Raw genomic sequence first — 16,670 nt, 5'->3', positions numbered from 1 at the left:
CTGACACGATGCTCGATGCATTTTGCGCTACAACCAAGAACTTTTCAGACTGAACAGGCCAAGGTAGCGTTCGTCCTGACCCTTCTGACGGGAAAGGCGGCGCTATGGGGAACGGCGGTGTGGGAGAACCAAGACCCATGCTGCGCCTCGTTCCAGACACTCTCCTCCGAAATCAGACGAGTTTTCGACCGCGCCGTCGCGGGGAGAGAGGCCGCCAGGGTGTTGGCCGACCTGCATCAGGGAGAGAGGTCGGTTGCGGACTTTTCCATCGAGTTCCGGACCCTGGCGGCCGAATGTCGATGGAACGAGGAGGCGCAGTGGGACATGTTCCTGCATGGGTTGGCTGACCGCGTCCAGAGGGAGATCTACGCCCTGGACCTCCCCACATCTTTAAATGGACTAATCGAGCTGGCACTGCGGGTGGACGCTCGACTCTCACGAGTCGAGCGAAGAGGGTCGTTCACCCGCACACCGGAAGGAGCCGAGGGTCCTAGGTCCAGCGGCAGGGACGCGGTCAGTCCCGTCTACGATCACGAACCCATGCAGGTGGGGCGAGCTCGGCTTTCCCGGGAGGAGAGGGAAAGGCGGAGGTCCCAGGGCCTTTGCCTCTACTGCGGGGGTACGGGACATTTCGCATACAACTGCCCGGTAAAAGGTCAAGCCCGATAGTAAGTATGAGGCTACTATCGGGTGGGATCTCCGCCAAGAAGACCTCATCCACATCTACCCTCCTCCCGGTAAGACTAAGATGGTCAGTCCACCAGCACGACTGTAGAGCACTTTTGGACTCCGGGGCTGAAGGTAATTTTATGGACAAATCATTTGCACTCAAGTTTCAGATTCCCCTCAAGCCCCTCACTCACAGGATTGCAGTACACGCACTTAATGGTCAAGAACTTCCCACTATTTCACTCACGACTGAAGATATTACCCTCATCACATCTGGCAACCACACTGAGACTATTTTTTTTTACATACTGGATTCACCCCTCGCACCCATCGTTCTTGGACACCCCTGGCTCATCCACCACAACCCCCGTATAGACTGGCAGCAAAGAACTGTGCTGGAGTGGAGCAAGGAATGTCATAAGTCCTGTCTTGTGTCTGCTTGTTCGTCTGTGCCTGTTTTTATGTTTCAGGAGGAAGCAGGGGATTTGTCTAGCGTGCCCAGGGAGTACCTGGACCTGAAGGAAGTGTTTAGTAAGTCTCGTGCTGCTTCTCTCCCTCCGCATCGTCCCTATGACTGTGCCATAGATTTACTGCCAGGTAAGTCTCCGCCCAAGGGCAAGTTATACTCACTGTCTGTTCCTGAGAGGGAGGCCATGGAGAAATATATTTCTGATTCTCTAGCAACCAAGTTCATTCGCCCTTCCTCTTCTCCAGCGGGGGCGGGGTTCTTTTTTGTGGGGAAGAAGGATGGTTCTCTGCGACCTTGTATCGATTACCGGGGGTTGAACAACATCACGGTAAAGAATACTTATCCTTTGCCGTTGATGTCTTCAGCTTTCGAGAGGTTACAGGGAGCTTCCGTCTTCACGAAATTGGACTTACGTAACGCATATCATTTGGTTCGCATTAGGAAGGGGGATGAGTGGAAGACTGCGTTTAACACCCCCAGGGGGCACTTTGAATACTTGGTCATGCCGTTCGGGCTGTCCAACTCCCCTGCGGTCTTCCAGGCACTCGTCAATGATGTGCTGCGAGATATGATAGATCAGTTCATTTATGTCTACCTGGATGACATATTGATTTTTTCATCTTCTCTCCAGGAACATGTGCAGCACGTCCGACGAGTGCTTCAGAGGTTGCTAGAGAATGGGCTTTTTGTCAAGGCGGAGAAATGCGAATTTCATGCACAGTCTGTTCCTTTCCTAGGGCACATCATTTCGTCTGAAGGAGTGCGTATGGATCCTGAAAAGGTTAAGGCTGTGGTCGAGTGGCCAAGCCCAGATTCCCGTAAGGCCCTACAGAGGTTTCTGGGCTTCGCCAATTTCTACCGGCGTTTTATTCGCAACTTCAGCCAACTAGCCGCACCTCTGACTGCCTTGACCTCCCCCAGAACGGCGTTCAGGTGGACAGACACAGCGGAAGCTGTGTTTGCCAAACTGAAAGGCCGCTTTGTTTCAGCCCCCATCCTTATTGCCCCTGATTCTTCACGTCAGTTCGTGGTGGAGGTTGATGCGTCAGAGGTGGGGGTAGGTGCAGTGCTATCCCAACGCTCTTCTACAGACGACAAGATGCATCCCTGCGCGTTTTTATCTCATCGCTTGTCCCCAGCCGAACGTAATTACGACATCGGTAACAGGGAGTTGTTGGCAGTCAAAGTAGCGTTGGAGGAGTGGCGTCACTGGTTAGAAGGGTCAGGGGTACCTTTTATCGTCTGGACTGATCATAAGAATCTAGAATACATTAGAACGGCTAAAAGATTGAACTCCAGGCAGGCTCGGTGGGCACTTTTTTTCGGCCGTTTTGATTTTACTCTCTCGTACCGCCCGGGTTCTAAAAACATCAAACCCGATTCATTATCTCGTATTTTTGAGCCTTCCGAACGCCCGTCTACTCCCGAGTGCATTTTACCCGAAACCCTATTTGTTTCCACACTCACATGGGAGGTCGAATCGAAGGTCAAGTCGGCCTTAGAAGGGGTAACGCCTCCGCCCGGTTGCCCACCGAATCGTTTATTTGTGCCGGAGGAATTACGGTCCGACGTCATTCAGTGGGGTCATTGCTCCAACGTGGCTTGTCATCCAGGAGTCAACCGAACCAGTTTCTTGGTTAAGCAACGATTTTGGTGGCCACTTATGGCTCGTGACATTCACAGTTTTGTCTTGGCTTGCTCAGTTTGTGCCACTGGTAAGACTTCTAATCGACCTCCAGATGGGTTACTCCAACCGCTGCCAGTCCCTTCGAGACCCTGGTCCCACATCGCGCTAGATTTTATTACCGCCCTCCCGCCCTCCCAGGGTAACACAGTCGTTTTGACCGTGGTGGACCGGTTCTCGAAGGCGGCTCACTTTATCCCCTTACCCAAATTACCCTCAGCTAAGGAGACAGCGTTGACTGTCGTAGATCACGTCTTTCGTTTACATGGCCTCCCGATGGACGTGGTCTCCGACAGGGGACCCCAGTTTGTGTCCAAATTTTGGCGAGAATTTTGTAGATTACTGGGTGCGACGGTTAGTCTGTCCTCAGGGTTCCATCCCCAGAGCAATGGCCAAACTGAGAGAGCCAACCAAGATCTGGAAAGGATGTTGCGGTGCTTGGTCTCCAAGAATCCTTCCTCATGGAGCCAACAACTATCCATGGTGGAGTACGCCCACAACACGTTACCGGTGTCGTCCACGGGCCTTTCTCCGTTTGAGTGTAGTTTAGGTTACCAGCCACCTATTTTTCCCAGTCTGGAATCCGAGGTCGCGGTCCCCTCTGCTCACGCCTTCGTCCAGAGGTGTCACCGTACCTGGACTAGAGCCCGTGAGACTCTACTCCAGGTGGGGGCGCGCACCAAGGCCAAGGCCGATCGCCACCGGTCAAGGCCTCCCGTATACATCGTCGGTCAAAAAGTGTGGCTTTCTACCAGAAACATTCCTCTCCGCTCCGTCTCCAATAAGCTTGCTCCCAAATTCATTGGCCCGTTCACTGTCACCAAGATCATTAGTCCGGTGGCAGTCCGCCTCAATTTACCTCCGGCGTACAGGAGGATTCATCCCGTCTTCCACGTATCCAAAATTAAGCCCGTGTTTCATTCGCACATTAATCCGCCAGTCCCGGTTCCCCCCCCGCCGCGACTCGTAGATGGGGAAACCACTTATTCGGTCAACCGTATTCTGGACTCTAGGCGGAGGGGACGCGGATTCCAGTACTTGGTGGACTGGGAAGGTTACGGTCCGGAGGAGAGAAGTTGGGTACCTGCTAGAGACATCCTGGATCACTCCCTTATCGATGATTACAATCGACAGGTAAGGGAGTCTGAGAACGCCAGGAGGCGTTCTTAGGAGGAGGGGTACTGTCACGGTATACTATTCTCTGGTTCCTTCTCGTCTCGTGTTTATGTTGTGGTATGAATGCACGTGCGTTGTGGGCGTGAGTGTGATGTCATTACCTGATCCGCTCCAGCTGATCATCATATCACCACCAGCTGCAGTCCATTTCCTCACCCTATTTATACTCACCGGTTTTTGTCCTCTTTGTCAGATCGTTGTTTGATGTCTCCTGTGTCGGTGTTCCAGTCCTGTCATCCCGCTCGTCCGGTGTTCGTGTTCTTCGTGGATTGTCGTTTCGTTGTGGATTATCGTTTGGGTTGTGTGGATTCCGTCTTCTGTGTTTCACCACCTCACGGTTCCTGTCATCACTTCTGGCCATCGAAGTCCCTGCGCTACCATTCCACGCCCGTGTCATTGTTTTGGTCATTAATAAATTGAGTTACTTGCTATTGCTTCCTGTGTTCTGTTCCCCGCCATGACACCTTTTATCTGATTCAATACCATTTTGGCCAGTGTTAATTTCATTTTGTTTGTTGTGAGAGGTGTATTTTGCATTTGGTGGGATGTGTTTGTTAATTTCATTAAATTTGGGGTCCTTTGCCAGTGTGTAGTCAACCCTTTTTGAAAAACAGTCCTGCAGAGAAATCATCATCATTTGAACTTTCCACACTGCCACGAAGTGGAAGTTCATTTACTGTTAGGAACTGAACTACTTCTCCAATTGTTTTAATATAATACCTATTTTTTTCCAGTTGTGTGGGCCCTATTAAATTACAAATGGTCTCCCCTGTGGCCTCTCTTTTGGACATTTCAGACCAGGCTTTTGCATTTTTTATGTGGCATTGACTTGATGCATGCTTTGAGAGTCCCTTGTCCTTTTCCAATGCAGTTTTCCAATTAGTCAAGTCAAGTCATCCTCATTTATATAGCGCTTTTAACAATGTAGATTGTTTCAAAGCAGCTTTACAGAGATAAAGATATAATTTAAGGTAACAGAGATTGGTTTGGTTTTATAGTGGCTCTTGAAAAATGTTTTTTTCCAGCTAAAGTTAGTTTTGATTGATTCACTTCCGTCTAAATGATAGTTTGTTATTAAATTAGGGGCCGCTAAGACGACACCGTTCTCTCTAAACAGACTTTAAACGTGAACCTATGATAGACGCTGATGGCGTTCACATGCGCATTAAGAATTTATTCTATAGTTATGTGCGTTTGAATATATGTGCGCAGGTTTATAATTCCTTACAAACCATGCCTAAACAAACTACTTGTCTATAAATTTTGATGCAGAATTTTTATTTTATCTTATCACTTTGGGTAGGTACGCGAGCCGAAAAATTCCACAACGCTTTATCTGTAGAGTGGTATAGGGATCCTCCATAGGGAGAGGCTAGTTGGTATTAGTAAATCCTTGTTTTGTGAAAACCAAATCCCTATCATTGTTCCCCCCAAATTTCTGACACAGGAAACAAAAGCACGCATTAAGCTTTGCTGAATATTCGAGCCATGGTCTCCCACGATACCAACCTGGGCAGAATGAGCGGGAGCTCTTGCCAAAATTACGTTTGGGGAAAACCAGAGCTATGGGTTGTGACGGTGCTTCAGTGTTTAAGCCTATGTTGTATTCATCCGCAACAGCAACGGATGGGCTGGGAACGACGGGGGATTCGGTCTCTGCTGCAGCTAATGCCCTAGCAGCCTCATTGCTGCTGCCAGTGCTAGCTTTAGCCACCAGAAATCGGCGCATACTCGACTCGTCACTCGGTGCAAATTACAAGAGAAAGCGATAGAGAGATATGGAGGGAATGAGAACAGGCTTACAGAAAGAGTAACCAAATAATTTCAGTGACTGACGGCGAAGGAAACTCAAAACAGGGGCTGAGCTCAGCTGACGACAGTGTGTCTGCGTGCTCCGCTCTGCAGTGGCTGACTGAGACGTGAAGCTCAGCAGGTTCACCACAAGCCGGTGAAGCGGCCACGCCCTCCCTATGCATCTACCAATCAGTAGCTACTTTAAATGAGGGGTAGAGAGCAGAGAGCGCTCACTCTGACAATTTTTCTTGAAATATTTTTTAAATTTGGGATCTTTGCATGCCATCACGTTTGAGGGGGCAGTCCCGGCATTTGGGGGGGCATTGCCCCTCCTTGCCCATGCCTATATCCGGCCCCGCCCCTGAACCTTATATTTCCATACTATTGCAAATATTTATGAAGTACACATCCTATTCAGAAATAATTAGGGCAGTAATGTTAATATTTTATTTCAATTCAATCTCTAAAACATAAAAAATTTACGGAAAGAACACGAGGAGTACTACACAAGTAGTACAACTACACAATGAGTTTTAAATTCATGATTAAATATTAATTATATTTTTAATTATGTTATAAGGTTTAATTCTAGATGTTTATTTAAATGCTGCGTGCCTTTGAAGTGTTTTAATGCGCGTGAACATTCGAGTTGCATTGAAAGACTGGAGCGCGCACGAGAGCAGCTGAAAACGAAGAAACGTCATCAACTAACAAACAGCAAAAATAGCGTCTCTCCCTGTTGTTTTCACTGCTTTCAGGTAAATTTAGTCAACAAAATCACACAAATAATACATACAAACGTTGCTTCTGTTGAATATTTACTTTATATAAATGGTTTTGTGTCTTCGAAAAAGTCCGTCAGCATCTCAACCATTTCCAGAAGAGGTGAGTTAAGGCTAACTCTATAGAATGGAGCTCTTGTTTATATAAGTTTGGGGTTTTAACCACATCTTTGTGTAGATAACAGTTTTTGATAGTTTTGTTTTGCTGGTAATTTGTCAATTGATTGGAAGAAAGCTAATTTATTTAAATTAAAATAATGCACTGTACTGTTAGTCAGTGACGTCACTTACAAATATTGATTAAAAAAAGTGATTTCAGGAGGGACAGAAAAAAAACCCCGCCACAACAAAGGGTGAATTATTGTGTAATCATGATGATAATTTCATATGCATTTATTTATATTCTTTCTCTTTTCTGCATTTCACCTCTGCTCTAGCTTGGTTCCTTGTAAATAAACCCTATGTTCTTTTGTAAATCCTACATACTAGCAACATGTTGGTTCTGTCACAAATTGCATGGTATGTTCCTAGACCATCATGTTGATGGCCTGCTGCACCAATCTCCACGGCTATGAACCATATGACTAGTGAGCAAAACCTCAAACATACAGTGCACTACTGTTCAAAAGTGTGGGGTCTGTAAGATGTATACTTTTGAAAGAAGTCTCACATTTTAAAATCATTAACCCCAGGTTTTTTCAGTGAGATTGTCCTTGAAAACCCTGTAGGCTAAATAATCAGTTAAATAATAGGTGACAAATATAATGTTTTAATGGTCATAGTTATAATAATTAATTTAACTATTATGATAACAGGATATCATGGTCATTGGTATATTTTATTTTATTTATCTGGGTCTGTTTTGAATTATGTTGGCCAATGAGAGGTATTTATTTATTTGTATTTTTTTTTTTTTTTTTTTACTGATAAATACCGAAATTCTTTTCACTTATAAATGCTGAATGTGGTTCAGGGGGTCAACAACTTTAGGCATGCAAGTTATTTTTCACAGATATCTGGCCAGCTTACTCATGGCTCATGAAGTCTATGTTGTGTTTTATTTTCATATTTGTTCTAGGGCTGGGCGATATGGCCTAAAAAATAAATCCCCGATTTTTTCACAAAAAGTCCGATTTACGATTTAAATCGATTTTTTTTTTCTGCGGATGACAATCTGCGGATGACAAAAAAATTGTTCAAAACAAGTTTTAACTTAATTTTGTTTTGATTTTCCCTTCTGGAATTTGATCTGGATTTCCCCCTTGGGGTCAAAGTGCAATCAGAAACAACAAGCCAAAAAGACAAGATGGCAGGCCCGACAACAGTGAAAATGTAACATAACATAACGTAACAACATAAAATAGGTGGATTGAGATTGGGGGAATTAAAAAAAAAAAATTTTTTTTAAAAATTCTTGCATCACAATAAGTGTATTGTGATTGTCAAAACATTTGGTAACTAAACAGAATTTAATTAAGTTTAATGACAACACAATGTTTACATGGTACAATGACTGGTATGCTACTGTTTTCATTATTGCTTGACACAAATTTCACAATTTCAATTCAATTCTTGTGATTTGATTCAGATCTTGATTCAATATCGTTTTATTTGGATAAATATTAGGTAAAGTATATACAGGGCCGGCGCTCCGCACACGCACATCACGCACTGCGCGTAGGGCACCAAGTGCTTGGGGGGGGGCACCAAAAAATCTGGGTCGTGAAAAATCATCACAATAGGCTACTATTATAAATAACAAATAAAATGTCTAAAGCATGTTAATATACAAAAGCAATACAAAAGTAATATAGGCCTAGACCAAATTAGTCAAGAAAAAGGTGAATCTCCTGTGCCAGTCTCCCTCTGGTGTTTGAGAAGAAAAGGAAGACCGCTTAGATACGTTTTTTCGTTGTTGTTCTATGCGGATAATGCGGTCGTTTTCAAGAGGTTCATAGGCCAAGGCCCAAGGGCGACATCTGTTGGTGAAACTGCAATCTCAGTGTTTGTATATTTTCATATTCACAGAGTTTTCAAATTATTAGGGCTGGGAAAAGATTAAGGGGGGAGTGTGGGGGGGGGGGGCACCACCAAGCATTTGTGCTTAGGGCACCCAAATGGCTAGCGCCGGCCCTGAGTATATACGTTATTGTGTTATGTTAATTTTTCTCAAAAAAAAAATACAACATACAGGGCCCTGTCAACTGGTATTATTATTAAAGGTTAAAAATAACATCTGAAATGAAATATGCGTTTTTATAATAACAACGTTATAATATTTTAATGATATAGGTAAAAATATAATAAATATGTAAAATAGTTATCATATTTAGCAAAATACTCCTCTCTACAGCAATTTTTTATAGCAATCAACTAACGTACAGTATAATGGCTTTCCTGAGGTAAATGTAACTTACGTGAGATTGTTCTCCAGCTGTTTTATGGACCTCTTTCCACGGTTGAAAAACACTGATCGATCGATTTTTATTACATTTCGGTAAGTTGAACTGATCTTTCAAATTACCAAGCTTTATTCATGTTTATTTACTATTAACTGGTAGACTAGTAAAGAGTAACAGATGATCTGTCACGTCACATTTACAAGCGCCAAAACTGTATTTATTGTTTGAATTTTGTAATAAAATTGACAGAATCTGAGAGCTGAGAATCTGTTTCATATCAATAGTAACCTCCTCTGTCTTGTCTGTCGGTGTCAGTGTCCTCTTTGCTTTTTCTCTGCGTGAGAAAATGGATGTGTGGCGTGAGAGCATGTAAAAAGTGACAATTGTGTGTCTCTCACAGTGAATTCGTGAGAGTTGGCGGCCCTGCAGATTCAGCTTGTAAATGTTTTCGGCGGGTGTGCTTCTGCTGCCGCGGTCTTGTTCATTTGCCATGTTGTTTGTGTATCTCTATCATGGCAAGCGCTGAGCCCGGTCGGAACTACGGGAGCCCAGGCGGGAGCGTCGGCGGATGTTAAAGTCCCTGTAAAGGCAATTTAAAAAAAAAAAATCTAAACACATTATAAATGTTAGAAATGTATTGCTAAAACACATTACAAAGACTGTGAACTGTGAAGTACTGAATTGTGGAGTTAGACCGTTAAACAGTTTTTCACCATTGATATTTTACGGATTTTTTCAAGCCACTTTTGAACCAGAAACAGCGGCAGAAGCGCCTGACCTGAGCTACAGAGAAGCAGCACTTGACTGTTGCTCAGTGGTCCAAAGTACTTTTTTCGGATGAAAGCAAATTTTGCATGTCATTCGGAAATCAAGATGCCAGAGTCTGGAGGAAGACTGGGGAGAAGGAAATGCCAAAATGCCTGAAGTCCAGTGCTGCTTCTCTGTAGCCCAGGTCAGTTGCTTGTGCCGCTGTTTCTGGTTCAAAAGTGGCTTGACCTGGGGAATGCAGCACCTGTAGCCCATTTCCTGCACACGCCTGTGCACGGTGGCTCTGGATGTTTCTACTCCAGACTCAGTACACTGCTTCCGCAGGTCCCCAAAGGTCTGGAATCGGTCCTTCTCCACAATCTTCCTCAGGGTCTTGTCACCTCTTCTCGTTGTGCAGCGGTTTTTGCCACAGTTTTTCCTTCCCACAGACTTCCCACTGAGGTGCCTTGATACAGCACTCTGGGAACAGCCTATTTTTTCAGAAATTTCTTTCTGTGTCTAAAGGCGGGCATACACTGTGCGATGTCTGTGCGATTTCAGCAAGGTATCAACTCACACTGAACGAGTAAATCGCATGCGATGTAAAGCTAAAGCTCAGGATTTATGTGCTCACACTATACGGTCCGAAAGTCGAGCTGCGACTTGACTGCTCACACTATACGTGTGAAATATGTGCGATAAACCCCAGTGCTGGGTAAAACAAGCATCAGTTATCAATATCAAGATTATTTAGCACTTCCAATTTATGTATTAAATTATTATTAGTATTATTGTATTAGGGAAGGCTAATTTTATTATTAAATTGATCTGCTATTATAATTAATTTGCCACGCAATAATTTCACAGCACATCACCGCAATGCACTGTGAGGATAATAAAATATTACATAGAAGCTTACTCCTCGAGGAATAATAAAATAATAATAATAAAATGATATGCCTATAATTCATTGTAATCGACCTAAATGTTTTAGACAATTTTCAACGAGGATCCTCTTTGAAAATTGTCTAAAACATTAGGCTACAGGCTACAGGCTACGTCGATTAGGCTACAATGAATTATAGGCATATAATTATATTAACAGTATATAATATGAAGTCTATCCGAACACTGCAATAATTAGTCATCAATGAAAATTAAAAACAGGTTTATTTCAAAAACATTGTTTAACAAATTAATAAAAGAGGCACGGTGCCACATCGCAGCTTGGAAGACGTGGGTAATAACTGGACAAACTGGAGGTAAGCAACAGTAATTTGAGTTAAGCAACAGTAATTTGTAGCTAGTTTGAATTACAGAACTTAAAGAGTTCCCTCTTTTCGTTTTTTTTCTGCAGATTGAAATGGTAAAAATCTGTTTTCGCGCAGGCGCAGTGAGGGAAAAAACACTGAGTTTAGGGCAATAGGTTCGTAGCTCTGCTTCAACTGTGCGATATAGTCACGAGGAGCGACCAAAATTTCTGACATGCCAGAAATTCATCCGACCATCCGATTGCCGATCGGGAGAGGTTAATCGCCTCTCGTTTCTCCCTGTACACTGCACGAACACTGCACGACAAACGACGCACGACAAAGCTGTAAATCGGCCCGACCCGAAAAAGAGTCGCATGAGTCAGAATTCGGCTCAAAATCGGACGAAATTCGCACAGTGTATGCCTGCCTTTACCCTCTTGCTTGAGGGTGTCAATGATGGCCTTCTGGACAGCAGTCAGGTCGGCAGTTTTACCCATGATTGCGGTTTTGAATAATGAAACAGGCTGGGACTTTTTAAAAGCCTCAGGAATCTTTTGCAGGTGTTTAGAGTTAATCAGTTGATTCAGATGATTAGGTTAATAGCACGTTTAAAGACCCTTTTCATGATATGCTAATTTTTTGAGATAGGAATTTTGGGTTTTCATGAGCTGTATGCCAAAATCATCAGTATTAAAACAATAAAAGACCTGAAATATTTCAGTTGGTGTGCAATGAATCTAAAATATATGAAAGTTTCATTTTTATCATTACATTATGGAAAATAATTAACTTTTATCACAATATGCTAATTTTTTGAGAAGGACCTGTATATATTATATATATGGGTACTTTTTACCCATACAAAAATGTAATGTATGGCCATATATGTTAATTTTAAATAGCATGACATATCTATACATATATTTGACTTATCTGAAAACACAATATAGCCTATGCCTGCAACATATATGAGCATTTATGTGTCCAAACATGTGAAGAAAATATTTGAGTTAATCTACTGTTACTGTATATACCATATATCTGCATATACAGTATTACAAAGTAGGCTATAGTATTTCTCGCATATATGGACAACATTAAGTATAAATATGTGACATACATATTTGTTTCCCACATATTTAATAAATGTATGTAAACATACATGCATGTGATACTGATGCATTGAAATAAGTACAGATATGCATACATATGCATCTTAGGCTACATATATTTATGTGCATATATGGGAAAATATATGCGACTTACATGAAAACGGCCATTTTTGCTATATTGTTTCATATATGTCTGTGTTTTACATGAATTTTGCATATATTCTCATATAGGCAGCATACATACATTGGCACTGACATTAGGCTATATATGTAATTTACTTATATTGACATATATTACATTTCTGTATGGGTAATCCCCTGGATCATTTCACCCCTGCCGACTCGATTTCACCCGAAAATGGCGGAAGCGTAGCGCTGCTGCTGGGCGCTGGTGTTGCAATGAAACGTTCTATTGAGTTTCGCCTCTGGTTCTTCTATACTCTTTGCCGACGCTCCGAAGCTTGCTTAAAACTCGAACGGTCCTTGCAATGAACCACTGCTTCGGAGCTTGTATCATTACGTCACTATACACGTTAAAATTACTTTTACCTGACTGCTTTGACAGCCCAATCCAGTGTTGACAGGTTTGAAACCTGACAGCTGTATTTCTTATAAAAGTGAAGCCAAACCTAGTCGGTGTTTGGATTGGCGTTATTGTTGAGGAGAGTGGATATTGAGTTTATTTCAGTGTTGTGATGGAGCCAGCGAGAAAGAGAAGTCGTTCCCAAGTTTGGGAACACTTTATACTTATTTCCTTGAATAAGGTTAGTTCTTTGACATTTTCTGCATACAAATATTTTTACATATGTAGTGAATGATATGGAGCACTACAGTAAAATTGATTGCTTTTACGTCATATGTGCTAACATCTGCACACATCTGTTTAACTCTGCATTTACTGAATGAGCACTGTGCTGCTTCACACTGACTGCAATTTTAACAATTTTAACTTAAGGCAGTTTTATTTCTGTGTGAATGTTTTTAAACATTTTAAACTAAAAAAAGGCACAATTATTGTCTTTTAATTGTTAGTTTAAATTCTCATTCATTTTTATGATTTGTGATTTTAAGGGCTTTTTCTCTTATAGTTTTCTCATTTCTGTGAATTTCTGTGTATGAAATGTGATATAAATAAACTTGCGTTGCCTACATGTAATTGCATAGATCCTCCAGATAAATGTTGTTGTTACAGGTTCAGTGCTTGGTGTGTGTGATCAGCAGTTGGCGTATAATAATGATACGTCTTCCATGCTGAGGCGTTATCGGGCTAAGCATGAGCAGTCTGGAGGGTCAATGGAAAACTTCAACTGTCAAGGTAACTCATTTATGGAAGTTTTCGACTGTTACAGTATGAATAAACTTTACTTAAAGTTTTACATGTATTTGCACATTTTCTGTCCAGTGAACCGCAAACAACAGCTTGATTAAGCTCTATTGGACATGATTGTGGAGGATTCACAGCCTTTCTCTATTGTGGATGACAGTGGCTTTAAAGCATTTGTGGCTAAGCTTGACCCCACTTATGCACTACCATCCAGGCAGGCTCTGAAGATCATGGTGGACCACAAATATGAGGAGCAGAAGCAGAAGGCCATGGCTGAGCTACAGAAAACTGAGGGTGTGAGCCGGTCTGCAGATATGTGGACCTCTATTAATATGGATGCATATCTGGCCGTTACATGCCATTATGTAGACGACAAGGATAAGCTTGCCACAGAACGTCTGGGGGTATGGTCATTTCCAAAAGCTCACACTGCGGAGAATCTTGCCGAGGCCAAGAGGTTGCTATTTGAAGAATTGGGTATATCCAGAGCAAAATAAAATCCCTGGTGACTGATGCTGCTTCAAATATGATGGCCACTGCCAACAACTTAAAGATTAGGCATGTTATATGCATTGCGCATGCCTTGAACTTGGTGGTCAAGAAGTCCCTTCCTGGTCTGGAAGATGTCAGAACAAGAGCACAAAGGATGGTGACTTACTTTAAAGTCCCTGTAATGGCAATTCTTAAAAAAAATTCTAAACACATTAGAAATGTTAGAAATGTATTGCTAAAACATATTTCAAAGACTGTGAACTGTTAAGTACTGAATTGTGGAGTTAGACCGTTAAACAGTTTTTCACCATTGCTGTGTTCCAGATTTTTTGACGATTTTTTGATCTGTGTTTCAGATGACGCACTGGAGCCCCTGAGCTCCTGGACACGCCCCTACTTGATGACGCACTGGAGCCCCTGAGCTCCTGGACACGCCCCTACTTGATGACGCACTGGAGCCCCTGAGCTCCTGGACACGCCCCTGCTTGATGACGCACTGGAGCCCCTGAGCTCCTGGACACGCCCCTACTTGATGACCCACTGGAGCCCCTGAGCTCCTGGACACGCCCCTACTTGACGCACTGGAGCCCCTGAGCTCCTGGACACGCCCCTACTTGATGACGCACTGGAGCCCCTGAGCTCCTGGACACGCCCCTACTTGATGACGCACTGGAGCCCTTGAGCTCCTGGACACGCCCCTACTTGATGACACACTGGAGTCCCTGAGCTCCGGGACACGCCCCCACTTGATGACGCACTGGAGCCCCTGAGCTCCTGGACACGCCCCTACTTGATGACGCACTGGAGCCCCTGAGTTCCTGGACACGCCCCTTCTTGATGACGCACTGGAGCCCCTGAGCTCCTGGACACGCCCCTACTTGATGATGCACTGGAGCCCCTGAGATATAAATAGAGCACATTAATAACATCAGTTTGCCGCTCAATCGCGAGTTACTGTCAGTATTATTAGTTACTACAGCCTACAGTTTGCTAGCTAGCTATGCAATCGTCACGGAAATGCTTACTACCTGGATGCGGTCACATACAAACAGATCAGTGTCCTTATTTACATTTCCGAAAAATGATCACATCAAGTAGAGGTGGATTAATTTTTTGAAGAGCCAGCTTGATGGAGAGCTGAGGATCACCGTAAACACCCGCCTCTGTAGTGATTTTTTTACACGGTCAAGTCAAGTCACCTTTATTTATATAGCGCTTTTATAATACAAATTGTTTCAAAGCAGCTTTACAGAGATAACAGGAAAGTAAAGTTGTAATAGTATTGTTAAATTCAAAATTAAATGTTAAATGTCCCCAACTAAGCAAGCCAAAAGCCAATGGCGAATGAAGGCGAAAAAAGGCGACAGTGGCAAGGAACCAAAACTCCATCAGGTGACAGAATGGAGAAAAAAAAAACATTTGGAGAACCCAGGCTGAGTCGGGGGGTCGTTAGCCAACAAACGATCAGTGTATGCTTATGATTTAGGCGGCATAATAGGTCAGACATCAGATTGGATCAGAACTTTCACAATATTTATCCAGTTCAACTGGTTAGGGGTCGGAGTCATCACGCCGGTATGGAGATGAGTTTGTTGAGGTGTCCATGAGACCTTCACAGTGTTGATGAGGCTGGCACTTCAGGGATGCGTTGTCGTGTCCATGTGATGATCCTTCATCAGATCTGGATATGGCCTGGATCCGGCGGTTTGCGGTAAACCTCAGGATAAACAGAGAGACTAATATTAGCGTAGACGCCATCCTTCATTTGATGTACAAAGTACATCAGGATTTATGGGAAGTGTTCCCGGTTCCGGAAATTTAGTGCTTTGTAAGTAATCAGGAATATTTTAAAATGTATACAATGTTTAATAGGGAGCCAATGCAGTGTTGACAGAACCGGGCTAATATGGTCATACTTCCTGGTTCTGGTAAGAACTCTAGCGGCTGCGTTTTGGACCAGTTGTAGTTTGTTTATTAAGCGTGCAGGGCAACCACCCAGTAGAGCATTACAATAATCTAGCCTTGAGGTCATGAACGCATGAACTAATTGTTCCGAATTTGTCAATGAGAGCATATGACGTAATTTAGATATATTTTTAAGATGGAAAAATGCGCTTTTACAGATACTAGACACGTGACTTTCAAATGAGAGATTGGTATCAAAGAGCACACCCAGGTTCCTTACTGACGGCGAAGACTTAACAGAGCAGCCATCAAGTGTTAAACAGTATTCTAGGTTATTGCGTGTGGAAGTTTTTTGTCCACATAATTAGAATCTCTGTGTTTTCAGAATTTAGTAGTAGAAAATTACTAGTCATCCAATTTTTTATATCAGCTATGCATTCCGTTAATTTTGTGAATTGGTAAGTTTCGTTAGGTTTTGAGGAAATATAGAGATGAGTATCAGCAGCATAACAGTGAAAACTAATTCCATGTTTCCTAATGATATCTCCTAACGGTAGCATGTACAGAATGAACAGAAGCGGTCCTAGTACTGAGCCTTGTGGTACGCCATACTGAACTTTTGACCGATAAGACATCTCTTCAATTACTGCTACAAACTGATAACGCTCTGTTTTCTAGTCTATTTAATAGAATGTTGTGGTCAATGGTGTCAAATGCAGCACTAAGATCAATTAACACTAATAGAGAGATACAACCATGATCGGATGATAAGAGCAAATCATTTGTGACTTTAATGAGAGCAGTCTCAGTACTATGGTACAGTCTAAATCCGGACTGAAAATCCTTGCAGATACCATTTCT

The sequence above is a fragment of the Siphateles boraxobius genome, unplaced genomic scaffold, assembly GCF_051911475.1.
Source record: "Siphateles boraxobius isolate OS27281-9 unplaced genomic scaffold, OSU_SipBor_1 160, whole genome shotgun sequence".
Lineage (NCBI taxonomy): Eukaryota > Metazoa > Chordata > Actinopteri > Cypriniformes > Leuciscidae > Siphateles > Siphateles boraxobius.
This window is presented reverse-complemented; position numbering follows the sequence as displayed.